This window comes from Schistocerca nitens, chromosome 9 (assembly GCF_023898315.1).
Source record: "Schistocerca nitens isolate TAMUIC-IGC-003100 chromosome 9, iqSchNite1.1, whole genome shotgun sequence".
Lineage (NCBI taxonomy): Eukaryota > Metazoa > Arthropoda > Insecta > Orthoptera > Acrididae > Schistocerca > Schistocerca nitens.
In genome coordinates, this window is record NC_064622.1 from 176458664 (window position 1) to 176473960 (window position 15297).

General features: G+C 43.0%; 1 long non-coding RNA gene across 1 annotated transcript in view; it reads right to left on the reverse strand.

Annotated features, from left to right (window-relative positions):
* LOC126203371 (uncharacterized) overlaps positions 1-15297 on the reverse strand; it is a 593071-nt gene that overhangs the window by 399158 nt on the left and 178616 nt on the right. Inside the window, exon 2 of the long non-coding RNA XR_007540260.1 lies at positions 14104-14157. This is a non-coding gene — a long non-coding RNA (uncharacterized LOC126203371). The remainder of the gene's footprint in view (positions 1-14103; positions 14158-15297) is intronic.

The window sequence follows — 15297 nt, forward strand, 5'->3', positions numbered from 1 at the left end:
CCAGTTTCTTCTTGCGAACTTTTGCTCCATTAAAATGTCTTGAAACTGGCAGGGTATTAAACGGTAATCTGCCTTTCCGATTTGATACCTTTATTTTCTATTCGAACGGTGTCTCAACCAGCAGTTTTTCAGCGTTTGGTTGAATTGTCGCCTTTCGATAGCACTTCCGTCGCGAGACAAGGTTTTTTATACATGAGGTTTCATTTGGATCATCTTCTACATCCACTTCAGTATGTGAGGTTATTTCCGTACTGGTATGTAATGCCTAATCTGCCAGGGGCAACCGATGTGAATTATTGTGGAGAGAAAAATTTTTGACACTAGATTTTCACTGGGATTGGTAGTAGATATGATAGTTTTTAAAATACCCAGTTAACCAGAAATTCCGCTAATATTCTAGTTCCAGTCTGAAGCTCTACTCAGTGTCTCATTGAGTGAGGGCCTGTGACAGTGTAGATGGTGATCGTTTATCACATAGCTACATAATTTCTACGTCTCCCGTCCTAAGGTTTGAAAGGGGGAGGCTATATTTCGCAATGGGGTTTCATTCCGACTCTTCCTTCCATTTCAGTTATCTCAAGTTACATCACGAACTTTACGTTAAAGAAGTACTCATAATATTTGCTGACAAGTCGTAGATGCATACTTGATACATTACTATGAGGGAAGACTGACCATATTTAATCAGGTATGTCCCCTCAAAAGATTCTGAAGGTAAGTTCCCGATGTTCTGGTTGCGATTAATGCTGTGTAGAATATCAGTTCTCCATACAGTTTATGCAGTCAGTGACTTTACGAACAGAACCGTCCTAACAACTTTCAAAATGTCCATACCTCAGCCTTGAAATGGAAATGCCGTGTGGCTAGGGCCTCCCGTCGGGTAGATCGTTCGCCTGGTGCAAGTCTTTCGAGTCGACGTCACTTCGGCGGCTTGCCTGTCGATGGGGATGGAATGATGATGAAAGGACAACACAACACTCAGTACCTGAATGGAGAACATCTCCGACCCAGCCGGGAATCGAACCCTGGCCGTTAGGTACGACATTCCGTCGCGCTAACCACTGAGCTACCACGGGCGGACACCTCAGCCTTGTAACGTGCTGATTATGAAAGTTCAGTGTCAGACACGCCAACAGCCACACCACATATCCAAACGAAATTGACGTTTGCTATTGAGGAAAGATTTCTTCGGAGGTGCAAGTCTTTTCTGTATGCCTACTATGCTACTAGACATCATAATCCATTCTTCTGCGACTTTCGTTTTTTTCTCGTGAAAGATCGTTTCATACAATAATTATGAGCTGAAAACAGAATTCATATATATTGTTAGTAGCTTAATATTAGGAAATTATACAAGATCTGTCTAAAAATTCAATATTTACACAAACAAAATCGAGCAATAAAAATATATTTCTCGTCTTCAAAGCTTTTTGCATTAACTATAATTCACTTTTTTATAATTTTATAAACCTGATGGAAACTGGTTCAATTGGTTCAAATGGCTCTGAGCACTATGCGACTTAACTTCTGAGGTCATCAGTCGCCTAGAACTTAGAACTACTTAAACCTAACTAAGGACATCACACACATCCATGCCCGAGGCAGGATTCGAACCTGCGACCGTAGCGCTCACTCGGTTCCAGACTACAGCGCCTAGAACCGCACGGCCACTCCGGCTGGCCTGGAAACTGGAAGTGAAGGCATATTTTGGAATCAGTCGTGACAACGAATGTCCATCGCAAAGTGCTCTCAAACGTACAGGGTGAGTCACCTAAAACTTGCCCTGCAGATATTTCGATAAGGGAAGCAGCAACTGACATGCGGATTTCACAGAGTGTAATGGTGGTTCGCCTTTTCAGCCCATATACAGTTTCAAATATGTATTTATTTGTAAAAGTACAAATATTTCAGTGGAGTAATGCCTATTGACAGCACCACAACCAAAGTAGACTAAATTAAAAGGTCAGTGGCGTTTGTTGCATGAGGCTAGCGTAAGTACTTTAAGAGGGGTCATCGTTTGAATAATGTAAACACCGACAGTTGTTTCTTCCATGTGGTAGCGCAAACGAATGTGAATTTCACATGGGTGCGTATGTGCACCCCTACGCAGATGTTAATACGTCTCCAGAGGTGTCGTGTTGTTAAATGGAACATTGGCTAGGCCAAACGAAGGACAAATAGACGTGGTTACAGTATCTCTGGTGGGCCTGACACGTTAAGAGCTAATTTACTCTGAAAGCCCGTGCTCGAAATGACCACACCAGCGTCCGTACAAGCTAGTAGCCTACCATGCTTTATACGTTCTTGCATTTAGATAGAAATTACAGTGCAGGCAGCAGTAATACGTCGTTTGAAATCATTTGTATGGTCTGAAGAGGTTGAAGTGGTTGAAAAGTTTGAAGAGGTTGATGTCTACTGGGACACGTTTCGGCGTACATGGTACACGAACGAACGGCATACTTCCTACATTCACTATAAACCACGAGCATATCTGTTTTTTTCGGTTTGGGGAAATATCATCTTCCAAGCACGTCCTGCTACGTCCGTTACCACACAGTAACCAACAGGACCGTCGCAATACGATCGCAGTGTACACACAACGCAAAGTAAATAAATATAACTTCGTTGCCTCGCATATACGCATAGCATGGAGCAAACAGCTGTCGGTGTTTACAATGTTCACAATACGATAGGTCGTAAACTACTTTCACTATCTTCCTGCAAGAAATACCGTTGTCATTCTCATTTACGCTACTTTTAGGATTTTACTGTCAATGGGCATTGTCCCATCTGAAAATTGTAGCTGTTGTAAATAACTAAACTTCCGTCAATGTCTCAAAAATCTGTTTATTGGCTGCAAATACGAGCCCTTGCCTACAATTCAGTTCTGTGAAAGCTGTCCATCGATAGTGCCTCCCATGCCCGAAATATACGCGGTTCACCTGTTAGGTAATTCACCTTGTATACTGCGACCGTGATGCTTGTCCACCATACTCATTCACAAACCGATGGGTCAGTGTCGCATGCTCGCATGCCCTGTGGTGAGTCTCTGCCACACGTACCAATAAAATCTGTGGCACTTTCCATCCAAATAGCTTTTTGCTCCCGAGTAAATTTGTAAAAGTTGAGAGCATACCTTTCCTCTCTCCAAAATCTTTGCGAAAGTTGGAGTTAAACATTGCCAGCCGGCCGCGGTGGTCTCCCGGTTCTAGGCGCGCAGTCAGGAACCGTGCGACTGCTACGGTCGCAGGTTCGAATCCTGCCTCGGGCATGGATGTGTGTGATGTCCTTAGGTTAGTTAGGTTTAAGTAGTTCTAAGTTCTAGGGGACTGATGACCACAGCAGTTGAGTCCCATAGTGCTCAGAGCCATTTGAACCATTTGAACCATTGCCTTTGTTAACTACCTATTACTCTCATATCGCTCTCACAGAGACTCATTTCTTGTGTCGGTAGCTGTCGCAATTGACAGACGTTGTCTGCCGCTAAGCTTGTTGGTCTCCGCCCCGCATATGGAGCCCCATCAACATTAGCATATTTTTCTCATGGCTCCTTTTTCATAAATTTTCATACCAGTCACACGAGTCTCCGTCGCCGCCGTTCGGAATATTTACTAAAACTGTGCTTATCCGCTGACAGGTTGCAATCTGAGTTATTACGAACAACTCGTTTCAGCAGACTAATCTGTTTCAGCGTAGAGTATTCGAGACTACTTCACGTTTTCGATATTCTTCTTCAAATAGATTTTTAACATTCGTTATCTGTAAGCCCCCTGCCAGTTTACTAAACTACCTAGACGTGCCTTGTAGTTCACGCGCTGCAGCACTTATCTTCTTGCACAGACAGATTTATACTAGGAAAACGCATTGGAAATACGAATAACTAGAGATTAGATGAAATATCTGTTATCTGTCATTTCGGATCGCTTTTAACTTCAAATAAAAACACAGTTTTGAGAACAGTGAGTTTTGAGTAAATTATTCACTCCAGTCAACGTTTAGAGTATTTTTACAGAAGACAAAAAAACACGGAATCTGACTTTGAGCGTCTACCTGCCACACACTTTCTCTCCGACTCTTCCTCTCCTCAGAGGGAAAACGTTTTATCGCCTGGAAACCGTTTGAAGATGGCAAGAAGGGCAAGCGGAGAATAATCCAGAGAGCAGTCCAAGCGCCTCCCTCATTTAAGAGTTGGGGGGGGGGATGTGGGATACACACGTCCTGAACCTCACCAAATAATAAGCAAAACAAGGAACACTGAAACTTATTTAACTGGTGAAAAAAAGAAAAGTTTCACTTTCAATTTACTTTTTACATAATAGTACCTTAGTGTTACTGGCACTTGGAACAAAAACTTTCTTCCTGCTATTTTGTCCAAAACTCACATTTTTAAGACCGTGGCTGTGAACAAAATACTAGTTGATTTTTGCAAAGAAGTAAACAACCATCAGCCATTGCTAATGATTTTATTTACTTAAAGGAATAGTGCCGTTACCGTTTAGGAATCGATAGGTTTCGTCTTTAGATAATTGTTCACGCTTATATTAATTTGTTGTTTACATCAGTTGTGGGAACAATAGCCAGGACGTAATGTAAACAACAACGAATATAACCCGTCGGTTCGAAGTAGACGACTTCTCTATTTATGTAAATAAAAATTTCCTAATTTGTGCACAGAAACAGTCTCGTGGCATGGCATTTGCAACGTTCTTAAAAAAGTATTCATTTTCTAATTTGTCTCATTGTGTGTTGCGGCGGTGCGGTGAGCAGCATAATTCTTTGACATCAGAACATCTCAATTTCTTGGATGCACATCAGTTCCGTACAAACAGACACACTGTTTCTTCCATGCTAATGACAAATTTGAGTTTTGTCGCTTAGAACAATTCTCATTTCCACTCTTCAGTTGTGCTGTAATTCTAATGTGACGTTCAGTTTACGCAATAATGGATAAATAGGTTTTTTATCCTCCGTATATTCTTATTTACGGTTACAACCATTCGTGCTACTATACATCCACACGTCCTGGCTGATTGAAATTGTGTGGCTGACTGGGTTTCGAATGCTGAACCTTTGCTTTCGCGGGAGAATGCTCTACTACTTAGGCTATCCAGGCATGATTTACCACCCAACGTTTCAAGTTCGCCGGTACCTTTGTCCTACCTTCCTAACTCCACTGAACTAATCAAAACACTGTGTAAGCTACAAATAGAATAATACCCAAACAGTTAATGATTATGAGAACGTTGGTTGGGAGGGAATGATCAATGGCTCTCATACATACGAGATAGGCCTTCAGTTACAAGCTCAAGTGGTACACGCGCATTTTTTAACAATAAGGCGATGATAAGGATGCTAGAAGCGATCGTCGTTCGCGGTATCGCGAGAAGAGCTTTTTTATTTGATATTACAAAAGTATTATTTGAACACTGAAACAGTACAGCGATCAAATAGAAGTAGATCGACGATATGTTGAGCACACAGACCTAGCAAGAACGTAGAAGTTAATTCTGCTAAGAAAGAGTATACATTTGAGTTTCTTTTTATTACAACCCAGCGTTATAGTAGTATGAGAATGTTTGATCCTCCTTTGATATTTAAGCATCAGGTTGCTACAAACGAATACAGTCGAATTCTTTTAAGAGCTTCTTCTCATGCTCCGACCTTAAAGATGGCTAGCTTGCCGGATATTTACTGTTGACAGCACTTGATCTCATGGAAAGAGTTTCCCTGCCCGATGATTAGAAGAACGGGAGTGGGGAGTGGCCTTTTCAAATCAATCGAAAAACGAAACTACTCATCGTGACAGCTGTCTGATCGTTTACTTAGGGCCTTTTGCAACTGTCCGGTGATTTCGTTTTCTATCACTCAAGCCGTAACTTCTTTATCTATGACATAACAAACAACCTTGATAGTTTCTTTATTATAGGACCTACAGCATCTACATTGATGAGCCGGCCTTTGCGGCCGTGCGGTTCTAGGCGCTTCAGTCTGGAACCGTGTGACCAAATGGCTCTGAGCACTATGCGACTCAACTTCTGAGGCCATCAGTCGCCTAGAACTTAGAACTAATTAAACCTAACTAACCTAAGGACATCACACACATCCATGCCCGAGGCAGGATTCGATCCTGCGACCGTAGCGGTCGCTCGGTTCCAGACTGTAGCGCCTAGAACCGCACGGCCACTCCGGCCGGCGAACCGTGTGACCGCTACTGTCGCAGGTTCGAATCCTGCCTCGGGTATGGATGTGTGTGATGTCCTTAGGTTAGTTAGGTTTAAGTAGTTCTAAGTTCTAGGGGACTGATGACCACAGATGTTAAGTCCCATAGTGTTCAGAGCCATTTGAACCATTTGAACCTACATTGATGAGCCAAAACATTATGACCACCTGCTTAGTAGCTTGTTTGTCAGTCTTTGGAACGAGATACATAACTGTCAGGGATCCGACAGTTTGTTGGTAGGTTTGTGGAGGTATATGGCATTTGATGTCTACGCATCTACGCACAAGTTACGTAATCCGCGTAAGTAACGAGCTGATGGTTTGCATTCACGATGATGGCAGCCCATAGCGACGCAGATGGGTTCCATAGGATTTACAGCAGGTGAATTCTGTCGCCAAGAAATGAACGTGAAATCACTATAATGCTCGTCAAACCGTTGTAGCACGGTTCTGCTTCCGAGACACGAACAATTATACTGCTAAAAATGACGTCGCCGTCAGGGAAGATGTCAAGCATGGAGGTATGCAGGTGGTTCACAGCTGTCAGTGTGTCTCGGATTACTACCACAGTTCCCACACAAACGCAGGAGAAATTATCCCATAGCATAATACTGCTCCCACCAGGCTGCGTCCGTGGGGCGCTGCACGTTTCGATATGTCGTTTACCTCGATGACGACGCTTGTGGAGAAGACTATCAACCTACTGTAGCAAAAATGTGATTCACCTGAAGAGCCGACACGTTTCCATTGATCGACTGTCGAATCCCAATAGTCCCGTGCCCACTGCAATCGTAATTGACGATGTCGTTGGGTCAACATGTGAACACGTAGGGGTGGTCTGCTGCAGAGCTCCATGTTCAACAATGTACTATGAACGGTGTGCTTCGAAAAACTTGTGCGTGCAGCAGCTTTGTGCTCAACCGGCAGAGATGCCACAGATCACCACTACCCAATTTTACAGAGTAGACAAGGCTCCGAAACCCACATTCTGTGAAGAATCGTGGACATACAACCATTCAGCACCTAGTGGTGGGTCGCAGCGCGTGGTCGTGCGGTACCGTTCTCGCTTCCCAAGCCCGGGTTCCCGGGTTCGATTCCCGGCGGGGTCAGGGATTTTCGCTGCCTCGTGATGACTGGGTGTTGTGTGCTGTCCTTAGGTTAGTTAGTTTTAAGTAGTTCTAAGTTCTATGGGACTGATGACTATAGACGTTAAGTCCCATAGTGCTCAGAGCCATTTAGCCTAGTGGTGGTTTCACTGTCCTTCTACCTCTTTCTGTAGATTTTCACGAGAGTAGCACGTCAACATTCGACCAGCTACGCCGTTTTCGAGATGCTCGTTCACAGACTCTGCGTAATAATAGTCTCCCCTTTGTCAAAGTCGCTTATCTCAATGTACTTCCCCATTTTCAGTCCATATCTTTCATAGGGTGATCCCCTGCCCGTGTTTGCTCTGCTTACACACTTTTGTTACACCGTCACGTTCCCGCAACACCAACGGATGGCATCCAACGTCGCTATGGGCAGTGGTCATAATGTTTTGGCTTATCATTGTATTATGTCGCAGTTGTTTCCTCAAAAAAAATTTGTGTTGTTGTAGTTGAGTATCTATAAAACTGTTATTGATGCATTTGTAATAACGGACAACCAAAACAACAGAGATTACAAACACATCAATAACATTTCCATAGATAGGCGATTCGCAACAACGTAAAAATCTTTGAGAAAACAATTTGCTGTCAAAATTGAATTTGTACAACTGTCAAAATAATAAATAAAAATGTGTTATTATATACGTGCAACTTTAAATCATCGAACAACTTTAAAATGTTGCTGAAAAAATATTACATCCAACAATTACGGACAGTAGTAACAGCTTTCTCAAATTTGGGCTATGTCCGTCTACAACTTCAGGACGTGAGTACAATAGTCAATGTAAAAAAAATTATAAATTATACAGTATGTAAAATATTTAAAAAATGCGATTAATTGCAGACGTTCTGATGAAGGCAACACAGATGCAAACCAGCGTGGCATGGATTCCATGAGTCGTTGGTTGGTTTCCGGAGGTATGTGGCACCAGATGCCTTCGCGCATATCATGCTGTTCCCATAAATTACGGGTGGTTTGTGGTCACGAAAATGACGCTCGATAGCGTCCCCCAAATGGGTTGCATCTAGTGATGATCTGCCGAATTTGGTGGCCAAGACATCCACGTGAGTTCACTGTTATGCCGTTCTAACCATTGTACAACGATTCGGGTCTTGTGAGACGAAATTTATCCTACAGGGAGATGCCATCGCTCTCAGGAAAGGCATAAAGCATAAAGGGATGCACGTGGTTCGCAATAATCTTCTTGTTGTCTACAGCTGACATGGTGCCTGCGATTCCTATCATAGGTCACGTGTGAATGTCCCCCATAACATAACACTGCTCCCACCGGTCTGAGTCAGTCGCGCAATGCAGATTTTCCTGGATAACAGCATATCTGGATACGACCATTGACCTGGTGTAAAAAGAAACGTGATTCACCCACACAGGAAACTTGATATCACTTGTCCATGGTCCGTAACTGACAACGTCGTCAACATGGAAACAGATAGGGCTGTGGAGACGCTTATTCAACAATTTGCGCTGAAAGGTGTTATGAGAAACCACTTGTTCCCGCACTAGCACTGTGCTATGTCATCAGATTTTCAGATGTAGCCACCTATCCTGCTTAACAGGGCCACCTAGCCTCCGTTCTCCACGTTTAGTGATGAGGCATAGGCGTCCAACACGTTGTCGCCTACTCGTGGTTTGTCACTCCTTAAACCATTTTACATAGTTCCTCAAGGCAGCGTCACGGAACAGTGGACCAACCTCGCCCGGTCCTGATCACAATAAACTGTCCTTTGCAAAAGTCGCTTATGACAGCGAATTTAGCCCATTTGCTACCCTTGCTAGAAAGATTTCCCACGTGTCTCGTCTTCGAAGGGTTGTAGAGGGTCTCTTGAGAAACTAATCGACATTAGGCACCCGTGTCCAGAAACGTAATCCAACGATGGTGCAAAGCGTCGAAATTATAGGCACGGGCGCCTGCCACTACGCCACCGCTTGGGCAGCAAACGTGACTTTGTACGCTGACGTACCGAAGGCGGAGCGTCTCACGAAGTCGTTTCTTATTCATTGATCGCGACTGATTGCCGCAATCGCCAGTGGAGAACATGGCGCTAGCTGCTGCATAGAAAGGCCTTGTATCCTCTGAATGCTATGCTCTGTTGACTCAGTGGATGACATTTTCGGACAAAGCTTCCATCTGCAGTTTATTTTTCTCCTATAACCCTCTAAAATTTTCAACGTTTTTCGGTATAAAGGAGAAAAATAGACCACAGATGGTAACCTGTGTCCAGAACCATCATCCACTGAGGCAACAGAGTATTGCATTCAGAGGATACAGGGCCTTACCATGCAACAGCTTCATCTTCTCCAGTGATGATACTGGCGATCATTCGCGATCACTGAATAACGAATAACATTGCGAAACGTTGTGCCTACGGTCCGACAGCGTACAAAGTCACGTTTGCTGTCAAAGTTGTTGTCTAGTCGCAGGCAGCCGCTGGGTAGCCGCTCGGTCTTAGGCGCCTTGTCACGGTCCGTGCGGCTCCCCCCGTCGGAGGTTCGAGTCCTCCCTCGGGCATGGGTGTGTGTTGTCCATAGCGTAAGTTAGTTTAAGTTAGATTAAGTAGTGTGTAGACTTAGGGACCGATGACCTCAACAGTTTGGTCCCATAAGACCTTACCACAAATTTCCAAATTTTCTTAGTCGCAGACGCCAGCGTCTGTAACTTCGACGCTCTTTAGAGTCGTTGGAAGACATTTTTGGACGCGGGTTCCTATCCTCAAAAATGGCTCTGAGCACTATGCGACTTAACTTCTGAGGTCATCAGTCGCCTAGAACTTAGAACTAATTAAACCTAACTAACCTAAGGACAGCACACACATCCATGCCCGAGGCAGGATTCGAACCTGCGACCGTAGCAGTCCCGCGGTTCCTATCCTCAATTTGTTCCTCAAGTAACTCTCTAAAACGCGCAGAAGTTTGCCGCAACATTTCTGGGACACTCTACATAAATTCCTTATCACGTCACATGCCCGCAGCGAATCAGGCGACTTTCAGCTCCATAATGGACAGTCGTCATAACGTTTTGGCTTACCCGCGTACAGATCTCACGCTGAAAAAGAGTGGACCATGAAACTTTAATTCAACAAACAAAACGCAATTTCCCTGATAATCAATGGAAAAGTAAAGATGTCGAAACATGTGTTCCACTGATTTGTGGACTGGATTGTTCAGCTCTTTACGGAAGGTCCTGTAGTTAAACATTATGATCCGAACTATTACGCAATGACTAGAGATCTTGGTAGGTGAGCAACTGAATCAAGTTCCCTGATGTTGCTGTGCTCGAACGGACAATACCCAAAATGTGTTTCTTTACCGGAAATTTCTCAGCAGAAATTTGCGAGTCAGTAGCAGGAGGCAAATGCATATCGAATCGTGGTGCCGACTGAACGACCCTTGGCCTGGCACTGAGGCTACAATCGCCACCGATTTTCGGTTGTTTTCCACATTCAATTACACTGATATCGGATTGGTTTCCATATGAAATGTAATTGTAGTCGAAAATAGGTGTCGATCAAGCCGCAGAGGAGAAAGCATCCTTCGTTCTCTACAAGAAAATGCCAATTAGTAAACAGAAACTCCAGTTTCAACCTAATTTTACCCGATACTTAGAGTACTGAAATTACATGGGCTATCATTCACGTGCATGTTAAGATCGCACTCGGTGAGATGCTTCCTGGCGAAAGACTATTACTAACTTTATGTACAAATAGTGTATGTGTACTGCATTATCAACTAACTCCCTTACACCGCCTTCCTCACTTCTCACCGATTGGCACTTTCCCGTTTCCCCACTTCCGTTCGTAATGATCAAAGGATAAAAAAAAACAGGCGACAGATCCATATCAGTAATAAATGGCGTTAAACCTTAAAATCCCCTTCGCCTGTTATGTTCAAATGACGTATTTCAAACAAAATCGAGTTGATCACTTAATAATTTAATCTCGCTCGTCACAGATCTGATTATAATCGCAATTTATTAAGAGGGGCAAAGATTCGTAGCCCTACACAAGAAATTACACAAATGTCGGTAGTATTTGTCGGTCTTGGTGTGTCCATAGTTCCCTCTATGCTGGCAGAATCATTAAGAAAACCCATCTCTCGAAATACGTACAAACAACTTACATAGATCGCTAAACTGGGACTTGTTATGGTAAGAATATTAAATCTCAAAGAAATCTGTGCCATAGAAAATGAATTTCGTTCAATCGCTCCAGGATCAGCCGTAGTCGTGGCCCACACAGAGGATGATAAATTTCTTTTGCAGTGTTACCAGAACACAGGAGTAAACTTAGTCCAACAAAATCATATAACAGTATCAATATTCCTCAGTTTACGTTAAAATTCTAATGATGTATGCCATTAACGAGGTTAATATTTGTTCCAAAATCGTTTACCCCTTTACATATCGCCAGCTACACCAGGACACCTACAAATATGTCAAGTACTGAGCAGAAACTTGTAAGCGAAAATCGTTGTGATACCCCTAGTGCAAGCTCTTTACCTACCACGTTTTGGGAGAAGATAGTATGGACCAAAACGAGAAAAAATTGTATGGTAGACATGGGCTCTAAAATACACACGTGTTTCACAGTAGCAAAGACGAACAATTGCTCATAGCTCTTAAGGTATGCACATTACAGCGCGTGTTTAATACACATTTTTCTCTTAGTTTGGTCCATACAACCTCATAAAAATATGGAAAGCAACGTGTTTGCAGTAGAAGAGATCCACTGTCAAAGGTATCAGAACGATTTTCGTTTACAGCCCTCCACTCGGTCGTTTCCGGGCCAGGGTTCCTTACTTCAGATTGATAAATGTACCCTTCTTCGTCATCCCTGAAAGTTTAACATCGTCACCCTGCATAACTGTACGATCGCAATCCTTTATAAAACAGAAAAGACACATAAATCAATGAGATCTGCAACGCCTTCACAAAAGTGTTTCTTCATTTATGGATAACACGTCGGCTCCCCGATGCTCATAAATAATTTGCAGAATGTCAACGACTTCAGTCATTTAGAATCACACGTTCTATATTCCTCTTTATAGGCCTTTTTTCACAAAATTTTAATCCTTCAGTCGTTAAAATCCTTATTTTCATAAATCCATACACACAGACTCACGCCACCAATCTCTCTCTACTCATTGTCATTGAACTATACGTATCACTGATTTTACAAAGATATTGATTTCTCTGGGCACAATACCCAAACAACAGAAAATATGCATGCACGACACTTACATACATACAAATTTATATAATTCAGGTAACACAGACAAGGTTAATTGAAGAAAAATAAAGAAACATCAAGGGATCACCAATTTAATATTGGAGGAAAGTGGGTGGAGGAAGGGGGTAAAAACCGGAGAGGGAGACCAAGAGGTGAATATAGTAAGCACATTGTATGTATGTTGCAGTAGTTGTTTGGAGATTAAGAGGTTCGCACAAGATAAATTAGCATGGAGAGCTGCATCAAATCAGTTTTTAGGCTGCAGACTACAACAACAAGAGCATCTTTTCAAGTGTAACCAGTCTGTTGGTTTTGTAGTTCTCAGCGGAAATGTTTTGCGGTATTCTGAAGACAGCCAGTCCTTCGAGTCTTTGCCTTTAGTGCCGTGTTTCACCGAATCCCACGCAAGAATCGTGTTTCTATGTTACGTATGTAGAGACGGTCAATTTTAGTTTCCAGACGTGAAAATAAGATTATAATAACAGTGAGATTAATTAACTATCCCTTCTTTGAAAACTAGGGGGCGTAAAATGACGAATTTTCAAAGCTCGAAAAGAATAATTGAAAAATAAACATAAAAGTAAAAATATGATTGGTACGGAAGAATGAAATCAAGGGAATTCATTCAAAGTAACCTAAAGTAATACTAATACAGGGAAGCTGTGATTACAGTAATACAGGATTGCAGCGAAGAATACAGACACACACTGGATGTTTTGTATGGTTGAATGCTGAATACCATCAGACATGATCCATCTGTAACAGTACGTGTCAGTATTGTATGTATTTTGTATTGAACCGGGGACCTAGAAATGGCGGAGAGGCTTTGTCCCGCCGTAGCCCTCAGTGGTTCACAACCCCACAACATGCCACAGCAGTCCACCCATCTCACCGCCGCCCCACACCCAGGGCTATTGTGCGGTTCGGCCGCCAGTGGACCAGTGCCCTCCCCCCGCCTCTCTGGGAACGTCTCATACCAGACAACTGTAACCCCAAATGTCTGCCTGGTAGAGTAATTATGGTGTATGCGTATGTGGAGACAGTGTTCGCGCATAATCACCAACATAATATAACCGAGAGGCGAAATAAGGGAACCAGCCCGCATTCGTCAAGGCAGATGGAAAACCTCCATAAAAGCCACCCACAGGCTGGCCGGCACAGCGGACCTCGACACTAATCCGCCGGTCGTATTCGTGCCAGGGACCGGCACGCCTTCCCACTCGGGAAGTAGCGTGTTAGACCGCGCGGCTACCCGTGTGGGCCAGTCACAACATTACTTCTGGATGAACATACGGGATAAAACTTACTGAGTCGCTGGAAGACAACAGTAACGCAAAACTGTGGAGCTCTTTCTTGTGCTTGATTTTTGACAGAAAAGAGGTTTCTAGGGAGATGGAAGTCCAGTTTCAAAACGACACCTGTTGTAAATTATATTTTAAGGTAATTCCAAACAAATACTTCAAAATTTCAGTAAGACTGTATGGCCACATACCTTACGCAAATTTTTAAATCATGGAAGATGCCACATGAAATCCACGAAACACACCTGAAATGAAGAAAAGAGCAAATAGTAAGTATGTATTATATCCAATGTGCACAAGTGAAGCAATATAACACAATAGAAATTTATGCGCTAGCAACATGTGACGGTAATTTATCAGCCGAGACTATGGAACCTGAAACTTTATTTCTGTGCATTATGGCTGCTAATTGTACTACATGTGTTTCATTAATCATTTGTAGTTGGACACTGTATAATGTTTAAATCTGTTATTGAGATTACGTGGGGTATGTTACAAACAACGGCAGGTTCGGTAATTCTGAGGAGGGATCGTGATTTGTAGTTTACCCGCTGTGGTTACAACCTTTTTTATTCGATAAAATGCGTACATGCAATTTTTACACTGGCGCTGTATGAAGTACCTGGGAAAGCTCATTTTGTTAAGAGCTCGTAGTTGCATTTTCTTATGATGTCGCTATGTGCGATCGGAGAAGATTTAAATAATTTCCTTTTCGATTTGTATCATTATCCATGAAATTTTATTAGCCGAAGATACTTCTTCATCAAACTAGTCACTAGCCAAATGACGTTTGCTTTAAATACACGCTGTAACGATCGTGAGCGTTAGTTACCTTTGAGATTGGATGTGGTTCAAAAATGGTTCATATTGCTGTAAGCACTATGGGACTTAACATCTGAGGTCATCAGTACCCAAGACATGGAACTACTTAAACCTAACTAACCTAAGGACAGCACACCATCCATGCCCGAGGCAGGGTTCGAACCTGCGACCGTTGCAGCAGCGCGGTTCCGGACTGAAGTGCGTAGAATCGCTCGGCCACAGCGGCTGGCTTGGATGTGGTGAGTTGACGTTAGTCCAGAATGTCTTTAATGTGACAAAGACGCCATTATCAACCCATAATCAACAGCTCACTGATTTTGAATGAGCTCGTGTAACAGGACAACGAGAATGCAGACCTTCCCTCTGCGATACTGTAGAAAGACTTGGCATGAATTTAACCACTGTACGTAATTGCTGGCAGTCGTGGTACGAGAATGTACCATCACAAGATGACTGTGCTGCGGACAGCCACGTGCCACTACCAAGATGAAAGACCATCATGTTCAGCGTATGGCTCTGGCGAATCGTACTAGGTAAGTAGCAGAAATTTAAGTAGCTGTTGG